Source organism: Macrotis lagotis, chromosome 1 (genome assembly GCF_037893015.1).
Source record: "Macrotis lagotis isolate mMagLag1 chromosome 1, bilby.v1.9.chrom.fasta, whole genome shotgun sequence".
NCBI lineage: Eukaryota > Metazoa > Chordata > Mammalia > Peramelemorphia > Peramelidae > Macrotis > Macrotis lagotis.
Window position 1 is genome coordinate 726,047,016 of NC_133658.1, and position 16,634 is coordinate 726,063,649.

Here is a 16,634-nt window from a genome sequence, read left to right on the forward strand (position 1 = left end):
TGATGAGGTTATGTCATTATACAAACTAATTTATCATAGTGAAATAAAACAATATAGCATTCCACTCTCATAAAACGTTATCATGACAGTGTGCTGAAACTAAAACTATAAATTATCATCTCATCGGGCTTCACTGAGCAATATATCTTCTGGAAGTTCCAAAACATGAATTAAACATACTTTGCTATACAGTTATTTCAATGAAGAAAAAAATGTCTGACTCCTCCATGATCCTTAAAAGCTACATCATATTTCATCAATCCCTAAAGTGACCTCAAGATCATTCATAGTTTCCACATCATACATTAAAATACAAGTTTACCAAGTCAAGGTGGAGAGAAATTAAAATAGAGTTTAGGCCAAGTAGAACCTTGCTAAAAAGATAGAATTGATATTAATATTTTATTTTTCAGAACTATAAAAACCATGAAAAAAACAAATGATCGACTTAAAAAGAAGAGACTTGAATTAAGAAACCTGAATAGGGGCAGCTAGGTGGCACAGCAGACAGAGCATGGGCCTCGGAGTCAGAAGTACCTGAGTTCAAATCCGACCTCAGACACTTAACAATTACCTAGCTGTGTGGCCTTGGGCAAGCCACTTAAACCCATTTGCCTTGCAAAAACCTAAAAAAAAACCAAAAACCTGAATATCTTCTGGAAAGCTGGCAAAACTATATTGACTTTGTAGCAGAGTCTAATGTTGTAGGAGGTGCTGAGATCTAGAATTGCTATAGAGGTAACATCTCCTTGAACTATATCACTGGAATCACCAAGTAGTGATCACCAACAGCAGTGAATTCCTAGGTAGTTTAGAAATGAAAAACAGTATTTCAGAGTTGAAGTAACAACACAAAAATAATAGCTGAAAAATATATATACTGCTTTAAGGTTTATAAAGGGTTTTATATTTACTATCTCATTTGGATCTTACAACAACCCCATGAGGTATGTGGTACAGTGGATACAGCAATGGCCTTGGAGTCAGGAGGATGGATGTGATCCTGGGCAAGTCACTTAAACCTGATTCCTTGTATCCAGGGCCATCTCCAGTTGGGCTCCTCGAAGGTCTCCGTTGCCAATTTCCCTGGATTGGGCACTGGGTGGAACTCCTGTATATGGGCACTTGGGCCACGTTTTTGTTTTTTGTTTTGTTTTTTTTAGTTTTTGCAAGGCAGTGGGGTTAAGCGGCTTGCCCGAGGCCGAGGCCACACATCTAGGTAATTGTTAAGTGTCTGAGGTCGGATCTGAACTCGGGTACTCCTGACTCCAAGGCTGGTGCTCTATCCACTGCGCCACCTAACCACCCCGGCCCAGGTTTTTCAATCTGATGCCTGCCACTCAAGCATTTCGTCGTACACCTGGTTTTCACCTAGTTAGAGCTCTAAAATCTGGCACAGGTGCACATGATCCGGTTTGCTGAACACCTTCCCAACACTGCCCCCCCCCCCCCACTTATTCCCTTTTCCCACTTTCTGGGAAACATTTGCCATTGTCTCCCCACACCCCCACAGGACGGGAATTTTGTTTTCGGGGGGAGGGGCAGGGAAAGAACGGCAAAAGCTTTCTTACAACATTAGTAATTTTACAAGAGCTCATGTCGAGAGCCACATCTTTACAAAAGGCTAATTTCATCTTTCATTTTGCTTGCATTGCTTTCTTTCTTTCTTTGTTCCTTCCTTCCTTCCTTCCTTCCTTCCTTTCTTTCTTTCTTTCTTTTTCCTCTCTCACCCAGAGAAAGTGTAAAAAGAGTGCACATATTTGGTCACAGGATCCAGATGTCTCTGGAGGAAAAAGTGAAACCAATGACAGCACAGCATCCCCTCACTCAAATTCACATGTATGTCATGGCATCACCTCCCAAGAATGAAGGACAATAAATAACATTATTATTGTTCCCAATTAACCATTAAAGAAATTGATCTGGAAAAATTAAGTAATTCACCAAACTAATATAAATAAGCTGCAGTTATGTCATGTAAAATCAAAACATCCTAACTTTTCAATAATTTGTTCATCACTTAGATCTAAAATAATTAGCAGCATAAAGCAGTTAAAGTAATGACACCATGAAACACCCCCATACCTCATCAATTTAACACAAAAAAGAACAAATCAGTCCTCTTAACAGCTCACTCAGTGGAGATTTATGACCTGAATATCACAAATAGCATTAAATTCTACAAATAGTGTCTACACTGCCAAACCAGAAAATTTCTAAGTGGGAGCAAGGTAAGAAAACACAAAAAGAACATGGTTAGTGGAATTTTTCTCCAACTATGGAAAACCACATGACCTCTACATATGGAACTAACCACATCTACCCCTCACCCATCTGAATCTTCAGGTTGTCTGGACTTTGTAGATAATACTTGAAGAAGCATAGGACGAACAGGAGTTATCCATGGCTTGCATTCAGAAGACTAGACCTGCAGACCTAGCATTTCCCTGTAAAACGCTCCAAGCCAATTCCCTTCTGTGACTAAGAAATAGGAGAAACTCTTTACTCAGATTTAAACCTGGCTATCATCCAACTTGCTGATCCTCATTTTGGTCTCAAGTTTTTGATTCTGCTTGCTCCCTTGGATCCTGCTGAATTTTTGTTGCCAAATGGATTGCTAAGGTAGATAGAATAACTCATTGCTTCTGGTTCTTCCTGGGATCTGTATTTAACAACCTCTTCTTCGATTTCATCCACTCAGTACAAAATCTGCCTCATGGTCTCTTGTTTTCTCAGACTTACAATTATTTTGTTGCTGACCTCTCCTCCCTACCTCTTTTAGACCCCCAAAGCAACATCTCATTGCAAGGCACGTCTTTTCTTAACCCTATTTCCTGAGAAAAACTGAGGGGGATAGAAAAAACTGGAAACATCACCCAAAGACCCATGTAACACAGGGTGACACTCAAAATGCCTCAGTACTTGGAAGAAAGCATCTCTGAAGATGGTTAACTGCAAAATTATCTTTTGACGGTCTAGAATGTTAACTTATCCCAAATGTAGGTAAGATTATTTCCTGACTGATAAAGTAAACAAAACCTTGTATCAATGATGTTGTTATTGTGGGCTTTTTTTTACATCATTATATTTATTAAGATACACTCAACACTAGAGAGTGTAGGAATAAATGGACTATTCCTTAGAATAATAAGCAGTATCTAGCTGAAACCATCAACAAGCATTATATTCAATGGGGAAAGGCTTAGAGGCATTCCCAATAAGATCAGGGGTGAAACAAGGATGCCCATTATCACCACTACTACTTAATATCATGTTAGAAATATTAACTTCCGCAAACTGTGGTATATGTATGTCATGGAACACTATTGTTCTATTAGAAACCAGGAGGGACAGGAATTCAGGGAAACATGGAGGGATTTGCATGAACTGATGCTGAGTGAGATGAGCAGAACCAGAAAAACACTGTACACCCTAATAGCAACATGGGGGTGATGTTCAACCTTGATGGACTTGCTCGTTCCATCAGTTTAATAACCAGAGACAATTTTGGGCTGTCTGCAATGGAGAATACCATCTGTATCCAGATAAAGAGCTGTGGAGTTTGAACAAAGTACAAGGACTATTCCCTTTAATTTAGGGGGAAAAAAAACCCAGATCTTATTGTCTGATCTTGTTATCTCTTATACTTTTTTTTTCTTCCTTAAGGATGTGATTTCTCATCACACTCAATTTAGATCAATGTACAACATGGAAACAAAATAAAGACTGACAGATTGCTTTCCGTTGGAGGGGGGAGGGAAGTAAGATTGGGAGAAAAATTGTAAAATTCAAATAAAATCTTTAATAAAAATAAAAGTGCCCTGATATCATGGAACCAGAAGGCAAAATAGTTATTGAGAGAATACACTGATCCCCTCCTGAAAGGGATCCCAAAAATGAAAACACTAAGGAATATTGTGGTCAAATTTCAGAACTATCAGATAAAAGAGAAAATCCTGCAAGCAGCCAGAAAGAAACAATTTAGATACCAAGGAGCCACAGTATGAGTTACAAAGGACCTGGTTGCATCAACATTAAGGAACAGAAGGGCCTGGAATAAGTTATTCTGAAGAGCAAGGGAGCTTGGAATGAAACCAAGAATTTACTATCCTGCAAAACTGAGCTTTCTCTTCCAGGGGAAAAGATGGACATTAATGAAATAGGAGACTTCCAACTTTTCCTCACAAAAAGACTGGAGCTAAATAGAAAATTTGAACTTCAAACAGGAGACTCAAGAAACATATAAAAAGGTAAAAAAGATGAAAGAAAAAATTTGCTATTCAATAAAATGAAACTGGCTATGTCTCCAACTGGGAGAAAGATTCTCATAACTCTTGAGAACTTTAACTCTATTAGATAGAATATACTTAATCAGAAGTATTGGACACTCATGACTTGTCTGTGACTCAGAATAATTTAAAAACAATATCTCCTTAAAAGGAGGGTGGGGAGAGTAAAGAAACTAGAGGATGGAAGAGATGGAAGAGGTACAAAGGGGGCAGCTAGGTGGTGCAGTGGATAGAGCACTGGCCCTGGAATCAGGAGTACCTGAGTTCAAATTTGGCCTCAGACACTTAATAATTACCTAGCAATGTGACCTTGGGCAAGCCACTTAACCCCATTTGCCTTGAAAAATCCTAAAAAGAGAGAGAGAGAGAGAGAGAGAGGTACAAAGGACCTATTGCAATAGAGGGGAAGAAGGGAGGAGGTGAAAACCACCTGAATCTCTCATCAGATTTGGCTCAAAGAAGGATTAACATACACATACTCAGTAAACTTAAGAAACTTATTAACCTTTCAAATATTAAAAGGGAAAAGGGGGAGGGGAGGAAAAGGGGAACTAACAGAAGGAAGGGAAGGAAGAAGGGGCAAAAGGAACCAGGAAAGATAGGGAAGGGGAGGATATAAGGGGACAAACACACTGAAGGAGGTGGTATTCAGAAGTAAACTACTGGAGAATATGGATAAAGTAAAAAAGGGGAAAAAACAAAGAGAGGAAAGATAACGTGGAGGGCAATAAAGAGTAATTATAACTCTGAATGTGAATGAACTCTCCCATAAAACATAAGCAAATAGCAGAGTGGATTAAAAACCAGAATCCTACAATATGCTGCTTACAAGAAACTCATTTGAAGCAGAGAGATACATATAGAGTAAAGGTAAAAGATTGGAGCAGAATATATTTTGCTTCAGCTGAAGTGAAAAAGGCAGGGGTATCAATCCTTATCTCAGACAAAGCAGCTGCTAAAATAGATTTCATCAAAAGAAATAAGGAGGGGCAGCTAGGTGGTACAGTGGCTAGAGCACCAGCCCTGGAGTCAAGAGTACCTGAGTTCAAATCCGGCCTCAGACACTTAATAATTACCTAGCCGTGTGACCTTGGGTAAGCCACTTAACCCAATTGCCTTGCAAAAACTAAAAAAAAAAAAAAAAAAAAGTAGTTACAAGAGAACAATTGTCCAAGATTCAGAATTTAAAAAAAAAAAATGGAGCATGTGTATTATGTGGCCAATGTCTTCACTGGAACTTGGTTATGAGACTAAAACCATTCCTCACTGCTCTAACAGTTGTTTGAAGATATCATCTGAGGGGGACGGAGATGGATGTGCAATTTCATATCAAAGGAAGCAACATTACTGTAGTAGCATCCATCTTGTTTAAGCCTTGCATTGTTAGAGATTTGAGGTTTCGTGATATACTTTATGCTCATAACTGATGTGGTTGGAGATTTGGTACTAAATTTATAACATCGGCACAACAGAAAATGATGTATTTTATGCATGTCTTTTTTTTTGTTTTCTTTTGTTTTTTGGGGTTTTTTTAATATGTTTCAAGGCAATGGGGTTAAGTGACTTGCCCAAGGCCACACGGCTAGGTAATTATTAAGTGTCTGAGGCCGGATTTGAACTCAGGTACTCCTGACTCCAAGGCCGGTGCTCTATCCACTGCACCACCTAGCCGCCCCTATGCATGTCTTGTTCTACAGAGAATGGAAATTGGAAGTCAAGATCCAAAATAGGATCTTGAACTTTTTTGTAATTTTCATTTAAATTTTGTTAGGAGGCTTGGAGCTATTTGTTAACCTATCTTCCAATATGCTGTTTAATATAGCACTGAATGAATGATGCAAGTTGTCAGTGGATGAGTGATCAACTAATAGCTCCGCTAGTAATTGATTTATTTTTCTTCAATAAAGTTGTATAAACCAAAAAAAAAAAGATTTGAATTCAGGAAGGTGAGTCTTTTTGACTCTAGGCCAGCACTTCACCTCCTAGGTGTTCATATAAGGAAACAGAGATCCCCAAAAGATACAGGACTCCCTTAAGGTCACAAGGCTTTACAGAAATAGATTATTTTAGTCATCTAAAAATTTCTTAATTAACTTAGCAAAAGAAGTTATGAAAAAATTCCATTACATCTCACAGGCAGAAATTTGTCTCTCCTTTGAACTTAAGTCTAACCTAAGTATTGAACAAATATAAGATCTGTTTGCAAAAACATTTGGAGATATGTAAGAGAACAGGAATAAAATTCTTGCCTTTGGGCAAGAGTGAGTTCTTCCATGAAGCTGTAACATTGTTCTGCCAAGGAATTTGTTGGGTAGTTTTATATATTTTATTAATTTTTGGAAATAACCTAGACAAGAGGAGAACTCTTATTAATTGACTGGTAAATATAAATAAAATTAAAGCTGAAACACCAACTTTGTTTTCCACAAGAATTAGAGATTTATATTTAGAAGCAAATATTTATTATCCACTAAATAATACTCTCAAAAAAAATAAATATAGTCAACAATAGTTTATAAAAATGTGAATGAAAAATACTTAGGAAAAGCATCATGATATTGTGAATAGAGTGCTTATTTAGGGTCAGGAGATAAGAGTTCAAAAGTATGTTTTGATATTTACTAGCTACTTGACCATGATCTGGTGGCTCAACCTCTAAACATCAGTTTCCTCATCAGTTAAAAAAAAAAGCGAAAATAGGGGCTGCTAGGTGGGGCATTGGATAGAGCACTGGCCCTGGAGTCAGGAGTACCTGATTTCAAATCCGGCCTCAGACACTTAATAATTACCTAGCTGTGTGACCTTGGGCAAACCATTTAACTACATTTGCCTTACAAAAACCTTAAAAAGAGAGAGAGAGAGAGAGAGAGAGAGAGAGAGAGAGAGAGAGAGAGAGAGAGAGAATAAGAGTGAATTGGAATGATAGTGCTTTGACGTGGCTTTTAAAAAAATTTAAGCTACTGTAATTATTGCATTACAATGACTGTTGCTGGGACAAATGGTATAAGACTTTGTGTGTTTAATTTATTTTGCTTTTAATTTATGCAATAAAATAAGCATTTCTACAACATAGTATATTGAAAAAGATGATTGCAGATAAAAGTGCAAATCTATTATGTATAGCTTATTATTCCTTTTAGATTATAATAAAATTATCATATAAACATCTTTTTCTTTTCTTTTTAGGGGCTTCAATACCCCAATTACATGTATGTGCTTATTTTGGTTATAAATAAACACATATATGTACACTGACAAACTCATTGGACTCTTCATCCACTTGCATGCTACATCTAGGTGATTTTAATTCCACTTTATTTTTTTCCTGAGTAAATAATTAGGCTGATTTATTTCAAATGATTATTGGCTTTCAGGAGGAAGTATTATGAGACTTAATACCATTAGCACCATGTCCTCTGTGAACAGGAGCATCTGGGGGACTTTGTCATTAGTAGGGACTTCAATTTGAATTTTGAACATGTATGTTTGTCTTACAGATTGCTCTGTGCAGAGATTATATTATTCTATCAACTACAACATTAGAACTAGATTGAAATAAAATAAATTTAGTGGTTTAGATCTTGAACAAATTGGAAATATGATTTCTTTGATTGGGGGAAAGGGAGGAAACTAAAAAGTAATAGATTTAGTGCCTTCATAGACTGAGTAACCTGAATTCATATTTATATATCCCATACCTGTGATTTCTTCAGTATAGGAAGATACCAATGAGGAACTTTCTCTGCAAATACAAATTGGCACCTTCTCCTGCATGAAGTTTTCGATCACTATCTGAGGTGCTGAAAATTTAATTTCCCCAGGGAATCAATAGTCATATTGAATATATGTATACATATATATGTGTGTGTATGTGTGTGTGTGTGTGTGTGTATATGAGTGGGTGTAAGTGTGGGTATATATATTAAATATACTAGTTGTCACAATGGATAGAGCACTGGCCCTGGAGTCAGGAAGACCTGGCTTCAAATTCAGCCTTAGACACTTAATAATTGCCTAACTGTGTGACCTTGGACAAATCACTTAATCCCATATAGATAGATAGATAGTCTCTGTGTATGTAGAGACAGAGAAAGTTATAGATATAGATATTATAGATATATATCTATTCCCACATGTGTATATATGTGCATATGCATATAGACATATGTAAAAATGCATGCATATATTCCATCATGGGTATATATATGCTCATTTAAATGAGTCAAGTCCAGAATCATATAGGTGGAGAAGACTGGACTTAATCATATTTCAGAAATTGTATCAAGGCTTCTACTACCACACAATCCCCCCCACCCATTTCTTGAACATCAAATTCTCCCACTAATTCTTTCTTATAGGGAATGACTCTCTAAAAAGGAAGAGAAATATGGAGAAAATTTCAGTGATGGAAAAACCAAAAGAAATCATTAACAACTTTAATTTTATTGTTGCTGTTTATAAAAAACAATAATAATAATTAGGGTCTTGGTGATAGCTATGATAGTGTAGAAGAAAGGGTCTTGGACCTGGAGTCTAAAGACTTGAATTCAAGCCCTGGATCTGGCATCTATTAGGTGTGTGACCTTGAATAAATCATTTCAGTTCTCTGAGACCTAACTTCTTCCTCTATAAAAGGGGGATAATAATGGTTCCATTACTTACTTCACATAACTATAATAAGAAAAGCATCAAATAATTTCTAAGATGTCATATACATTTGAGTTCTTATTTTATCATTATTTTATATGGAGGAGTTGCAATCTGCTCTGTATTTATGAGATCACATTCACTTATTACTTATGACTATTCTTCCAAGATAAGCAAATGGCATCCCATTTTCTTTTTTCTTTTTGCTCATAACCACTCCTTTATTTGTCTCCCTACTGGCAAAAGGCCTTTATGAAAGACAGTGTGGCTTAGTGAAAAGGGCATTGCACTTGGAGTCAGACAAAGCAGGCAGCTGGGGGGATCCTGAGTAGGGATGGCAAGAATGTGCCAGACTCTCTGGCTGGCAATAGGAATACAAAGACAGGAGTGAAACTGTTTCTGCCCTCCAAGAGCTTACATTCTATGGAAAACATGTATAAATCCAGGTATTATAACCTTAAAGTTACTGTACTGTTTTTTTTTAGGTTTTTGCAAGGCAAACAGGGTTAAGTGGCTTGCCCAAGGCCACACAGCTAGGTAATTATTAAGTATCTGAGACAGGATTTGAACCCAGGTACACCTGGCTCCAGGGCCGGTGCTTTATGCACTACGCCACCTAGCCGCCCCAAAGTTACTGTATTTTTAAGAAAAAGGTAACAGAATCTTAGGGGAAGAGTCAGCTTTACCTAGAGAGAGTTAAAATGTCAAAATGAGAGATCCTTGGTGTGTGAGAGACACAGAACCAACAGAACTTCTTTCCAAAGAGAGAGATATTTTAAGAGAACTGAGTTTCATTCTTAGTCCATGAAGAGATGTTAGGTGGAGAATCCCTGGGAGATTCAGACTGCAGTCCTGAGAGAATTGTAACTCTAGAGCTGAGATCACATTGCTAAAAAGATTCTGGTCCACATCAGTTTCCCCTCAGAGGTCACCTGAAGCATGAATCTCTTCTTTGGGAGGAGCTCCAGATTTGGTAATCTTGAGGGTGAAAGAAGGCCTGTTTTCCCAGGAATTTTGGAGCTGGAGTAGGAGCCTCAGCAGGACAGTATCCAGTACAGCCCATCCTTCCCAAGAACACCGAAGGCCCCTGTGGTCCAGCAGCAACAGGCCTTGTGACTGAAGTTCTCACTTCCTCAGATTCCCCAAACACATTCCACAGGGAAAAGTGGGGTTCAAACTGCAGCCAGTGCTGATGAGTGATTCCTATATCTGCACGTAACCCCAGAGCCAAAACTTCCTCCAGTAGCTCCAGTTTACTCAGGGAGACTCTCTTCGGGGAGTTCCATGAACAAACATTGAAACTTCCTTCATCCAATTGTAAGGTTCCAAAGTCTGAATTCGAGCTTCCCGGAGGATCCCTCCATCTCCATGGGGCACAAACTGCCCATGGGCCCCAGGTCCCACACCTATGTACTGACCACCCTGCCAATAGTTCCAGTTAAGTGTGGTGATAGCTTCCTCTTCTAAGGTCTCCAGGGCTCCTGACCCCGAGTGTGTCCTGCCTAGCAGCTGGAGTTCTGTATCATCTAAGGACTGGATGCCAATGGATAGTCTATTGATACCCACCCCTCGGAAGGCAGCCAGCCTTGAGGACTGGGATGAGGTAGGGTTGGCCTCTAGGGTAACTTCAGCTTTGGCTGGCAAGTGGGTGGTCTGGGCAACGGCTTCCAGGACTGAGGCCACTGTGTGAGGGCTGGCCAGGCTCTGTGTGCCCTGACCACAGAACACAGAGTCGATCCGTTGCACCCCACTGAGTTTCAGCAGTGTGGTTGCTTCCTTCACGAGGCATCTCCGCATGGCATCCTCATCTAGCCCTCGGGGAATATACTTGTTAAACTTACAATAGTTGCCGTGCGTTCACAGTATGGCCAAGTGCACGGAGAGCCCCGGGCCGGCTGCCCCGACGCAGCTCCGTCTGCTGGCACGTTGGCTTCCTAGGGTGGCCGCGGCCCCGCAGCGAGCCCGGACGGCAGGCAGCGCCAGGCTTGCGGCGAGCCCCCGACCTTGGTGCCCGGCGGCCCGGCTTCCCGCCACCCCCGCCCCCTACACACCTCTGCCCGCTCCGAGGGTCTCTCCTCCATCCCATTTGCTAAAATAGAAATCCATTACCTTTTATATACTATGGGGAATTACATACCTTATTTTTGACTTACAAATTTCTAGCTTTAGTTATGCAGATAAGTAAATACAAATCTATAAATACTAAATAAAAACCTGGTGATATTTTTTTTTGAAAAGCTAGTTTTCTTAGCAGCCAGCAGATGGGGCTATTGAAAACTTTTAACCAGCTGTAAATACTCCAGTGTGCTAAAACTTTCAGTGTTGATGTAATTTTACAAAACTTACTTGATGTGAAGTAGTAAGTAGTCTAATTTAAAAATTAGTCTGAAGCTTTTGTCACATACTATTATAAAATGAATTACCTATATTTTTAAATGTGCTCTGGAAAACCCTTATCTTTGGATCAAAGAATGGTTAGCAATATAAAAGTAACATCCAAAGAAAAATTTTGAAAAAAATCCTCATTAAACTATACTCAAAGGAATACCACTACCAGATATGCAAAAATATCATTTAAAAAAGGGGAAAGGAGCCACAAGGACAAAAATATTTATATATATATATATATATATGATATATATAATCATATCATTCTTCTGCCTGAAAAAATATTTAGTGGTTCCCTCTTGCCTCCCCATTCCCCCTTGTTTTTGGTAGCAAAGAATTGGGAATTGAGGAGATGCTAATCAATTGGGGAATGACTGAACAAATTGTGGCATATGAATGTGATGTTATGCTATTGTTCTGTAAGAAATCATAAGCAAGTAGATTTCAGAAAAGCCTAGAAACCCTTACATGAACTGATGCTGAGTGAAGAGAGCAGAACCAGAGGAACAGCATTGAATGATGATCAACTCTGATATACTTAGCTCTTCTCAACCATACAGTAATCAAAGATAAATACAAAAGACTTCAACAATCAGAGAGAGAACTATGGTGTCTGAAAGCATACTATTTTCACTTTTTAAAATTTGCTTTTTGTTTTTTTTTCTTTCTCATGGTTTTTCCACTTTAGTTCTGATTCTTCTTTCATAACATGACTAATTTAGAAATATATTTGACATGATTGTACATGTTTCAGATTGCTTGCTATTTGGGGAAAAGGAGAGGGGAGAGGAATGGAGAAGATGTGGAATTCAAAAATCTTACAAAAAAGTGAATATCGAAAACTATCTTTACATGTAATTGACAAAAAAAAAAGAAAAAAAGAAAATCCCCATTAAAAATGAGTTGAGGGAGCGGCTAGGTGGCACAGTGGATAAAGTACCAGCTCTGGAGTCAGGAGTACCTGGGTTCAAATCCCGTCTCAGACACTTAATAATGACCTAGCTGTGTGGCCTTGGGCAAGCCACTTAACCCCATTGCCTTAGCAAAAACCTAAAAAAAAAAAAAGAGTTGACTCTCAGAGTAACCAAATTAGTAAATCAAGGATAGAAACTGAAGGAGAGCTACTGAGGACAGTTATTCACACTGAATTTCTTATTTTCTGTCTCCTAGTGATTAATGTATCTTTACTTTATTATTACTTATTTAACATCTGGTGATTACTTTAAGTTCTCTAAGCATCACTTAGTACAGTAACAAGCAGCTTGAAAGATGGTGAATTGAGGTTTTAATTTTTCATTCCTGCGATAGTCATCTGATTTAGGCCCAGGTATCCACCCCATCTTTCCCAACACTACCTCCAGGAATAATGCTTTAGTGAGAGGTATGAGTTAAACAATCACAGAATGTTAGAGTGGAAACAGATCTTAGCAATCATTTTGCCCCAACAATATATTCTGCAGATGAAAAAAAAATGAGTCATCATTTTAATGAGTCATCATTTAATCTCAAAAGAGATTAAAAGACTTGAAAGTTTTCTGTTGCCATTTGAAAAATCTATGGACATAAGGATTCACAAGTGGCAAAATACCTCCACTTTTAGTAAACATAATGCTGCACTAATGCTTTTAATAAATATTTGTTCAATTCTATTGAACGAATTAAACCTGAATTATATCCTTTTCTATTAGTTCAAAACTGAACAACTAGCTTCTTGGGTTCTTATATAATATGCTCCCTTGCTTTCCCATGGAAGGACTTGAATACCAAAAACATTCAAAATTTATTCTAAAGGCAAGGGGGGTGGGGAGGCAAGAAGGAACCACTAAATATTTTTCAGGCAGAAGAATGATATGATTAGACTTTTACATTAAAAATATTTCTTCTAGATATATAAAGGATGAGTTGAAATGTGAGAAAGATGTAGGGAAACCTCATTAGACATGAAAGGGTGATAATCTGGGCCCATTTTTAGTTGTAGCAGTGGGAATGAGAAACTGGGCACAAATATAGGGAGTGTTGTAGAAATAAAAACAACCCACTTTGACTACTGATTGGGTATGAAAAGGTGTGGAAAAGAAAGAATCAAGGTTAACTCCAAGATTTGTGGTACCATAAGCAAAACTGTGAAGTTAGAAAGAGAAAGAGGTTTGAGAAGAAGGTTTCTTATGTTGATATAGAACATATTGAGGTCCTGGATAAAGTTATCCTCATAAGTATATATTTAAGGATGTGAATCTGACCCTTTGATCAAGCAATAGCACTCCTAAGTCTGTATCCCAAAGAGATCATAAGAAAGGGAAAAGAACTCACATGTACAAAAATATTTATAGCCACTCTTTTTGTGGTGGCAAAGAATTGGATATTGAGGGGATGCCCCTCAAAGGCTGAACAAGTTGTGGTAAATGACTATGATGGAATATTATTGTTCTGTAAGAAATTATGAGCCAGGGGGTAGAGGCAAGATGGTGGTGTGAAGGCAGCATTTCCTGGGAACTCCTTCCCCCCAAACTCCAAAAACTAACACATGACAACTCTAGCCAAAATTTAGAGGGGCAGAACCCACAGAAAGACTGAGTGATACATTTTCCCAGTCCAAGATAACTTAGAAGTTCTGCAGGAAAGGTGTGATTCACCAGGACCAGGGGCTGGAAAAAGCCGTGGCCACAGCACAGTGCAGCTCAGCCCAGCCCAGAGATCACCTACAACACCCTGAAAGAGCCGTGAGAGAACTCTGCTACACCAGAATGAGTGTGGAGTGAGGGAGCACTGGCAGCAGAATCTGCAGCGAGAATCTGGAGAAAGTAGCCTGCACCCTGAGAGACAGTAGGGGGTCAGGGAAGACTGCAGAGATTTCTCTGCTCTCCCTCCAGGTAGGGCTCTGCTGTTTGCCTACACTCAGATCCAAGCTACAGTTTGGGCTTCTATACTAAGATAGCAGGATCCTCCTTATAGCTCCAGGGCAGTGGGAAGTATGATCCATCTACATATCAAACCACAGGCAAGAGAGCATAAGACCTTGGAGGAATAAAGGTCCCAATGGGGTGTTACCAAAAAAAAACCAAAAAAAACAGTTTCGGAAGTGCTGTCTTGGGCTGAGGAAATGAATAAACAACAGAAAAAGAAGAATCTAACCATAGAGAATTACTTTAGCCCCATGGAAGATCAAAGCACATATTCAGATGACTACAGAGTCGAAGCTTCCATATCCAAAACATCCATGACAAATAGAAAATGGTCTCAGACTATGGATGAGCTCAAAAAAGACCTTGAAAAGCAATTAAAGTGGGGTGGCTAGATGGCACAGTGGATAGAGCACAGGCCCTGGAGACAGGCATACCTGAGTTCAAATCCAGCCTCAGACACTTAATAATTACCTAGCTGTGTGGCCTTGGTCAAGCCACTTAACCCCATTTGCCTAGCAAAAACCTTAAAAAAAAAAGCAATTGAGGAAGATGGAGGAAAAATTGGGAGGAGAAATGAGAGCAATGTAGATAAATCACGAAATCCAAGTCAGCAGCTTGACAAAATACAAAAAAAAAAAATCCTGAAGAAAATAACATGTTAAAATCCAGTTTAGGCCTAATGGAAAAAGCAAAACAAAAGGCAAATGAGGAGAAGAATGCCTTAAAAATCAGAACTGGCCAGTGGAAAAGGAGATAAAAAAGCTCTCTGAAGAAAATAACTCCATCAAATGCAGAATGGAACCAAAGGAAGCTGATGACTTTGCAAGAAATAAGGAAGAAATAAAACTCTTCAAAAAAAAAGCCAAAAATTAGAAGAAAATGTGAAATATCTCATTAGAAAAACAACTGACCTCAAAAACAGATCCAGAAGAAATAATTTTAAAATTATTGGGCTATCTGAAAGCTACAATCAGGAGAAGAGCCTAGACTTCATTTTTCCAAGAAATGATAAAGCAAAATTTCCCTGAGATCCTAGAAGCAGAGGGTAAAACAGAAATTGAGAGAATTCACTAGTCACCTCCTGAAAGAGATACCAAAAGAAAAACTTCCAGGAATTTTATAACCAAATTCCAAAACTCCCAAATCAAAGAGAAAATTCTAAAAAGCTTCCAGAAACAAACAATTCAAATACCAAAGCTCCATAGTCATGATTACACAGGATCTGGCAGCATCAACATTAAGGGCTCATAGGGATTGGAATACAATATTCTGGAAGGCAAAAGATCTTGATTTACAACCAAGAATGAACTACCCAGAAAAACTGAACATCCTTTTTCAGGGGAAAAAATGGACTTTCAATGAAACAGGGGACTTTCAAACTTTCCTATTGAAACAACCAGAGCTGAACAGAAAGTTTGATCTCCAAGTACAAGACTCTGGTGAACTATAGAGGGAGTAGAAGTGAAGGACTAACTATAAAGAACTTAATGATATTGAACTGTTTGTATTCCTGCATGGGAAGAAGATATTGATAACTCATATGGACTTTCTCATTTATAAGAGCTGTTAGGAGGAGCACATTATAGACATAGGAAGGAGTGGAATATAATAGTTTAATATAGTAAAAAGATGGAGTCAATGGGTGATAAAGGAAAGTAATGGGAGGAAGGAAAAGGAGATGACAAAGAAGCTAAGAAATTTCACATAAGAGTCAAGAAAAAGCTTTTTCAATGGAGTGGGAAGGGGGAAGGCAAGGGGGGGATAAGTGAGCCTTCATTCTCATCAGAAATGACTCAGAGAGGAAATAACATACACACTTAATAAGGTGAGGAAATCTATCTTATCCTAGAGAAAAATGAGAAGAAAGGGATGGGATAAGGGGGAATGGGGGGGAGGGAAGGGGGGAATAGGTGATAGAAGAGAGGGAGGATTGAGGGAGGTACTTGGATTTAACACACTTTTGGACAGGGTCAGGATGAAAGGAGAGAGAGAATGGAATAGATGAGAGTGGGGAGGAATAGAGTGGAAGGAAATACAGCTAGTAATAGCAACTGTGGGAGAAATATTGAAGCAACTTCACTGGTGGACTTATGATAAAGAAAGCAACTCACCCCAGAGACAAAGGCATTGGAATCTGAACACAGACTGAAATACATTCTCTCTCTCTCTCTCTCTCTCTCTCTCTCTCTCTCTCTCTCTCTCTTCTTGAGGTTTCTCATCTTCTTGGGGGGGGAGGTTTCTGTTTACTCTTATGTTTACCCTTATAACACATTCAATGGAAATAATGTAGACACTATCAGACAGCTTTCTGTGGGGGTGGGGAGAGGGTGGAGGAAAAATTGTAAAATTCAAAACCTTACAAAAATGATAGGTACATATTACTATTGTATATAATTGGAAAATAAAA

General features: G+C 38.5%; 1 pseudogene; it reads right to left on the minus strand.

Annotated features, from left to right (window-relative positions):
- Positions 1–9,864: 9,864 nt before the first annotated feature.
- LOC141506412 (radical S-adenosyl methionine domain-containing protein 1, mitochondrial-like) lies at positions 9,865–15,436 on the minus strand (annotated as a pseudogene).
- Positions 15,437–16,634: the final 1,198 nt, after the last annotated feature.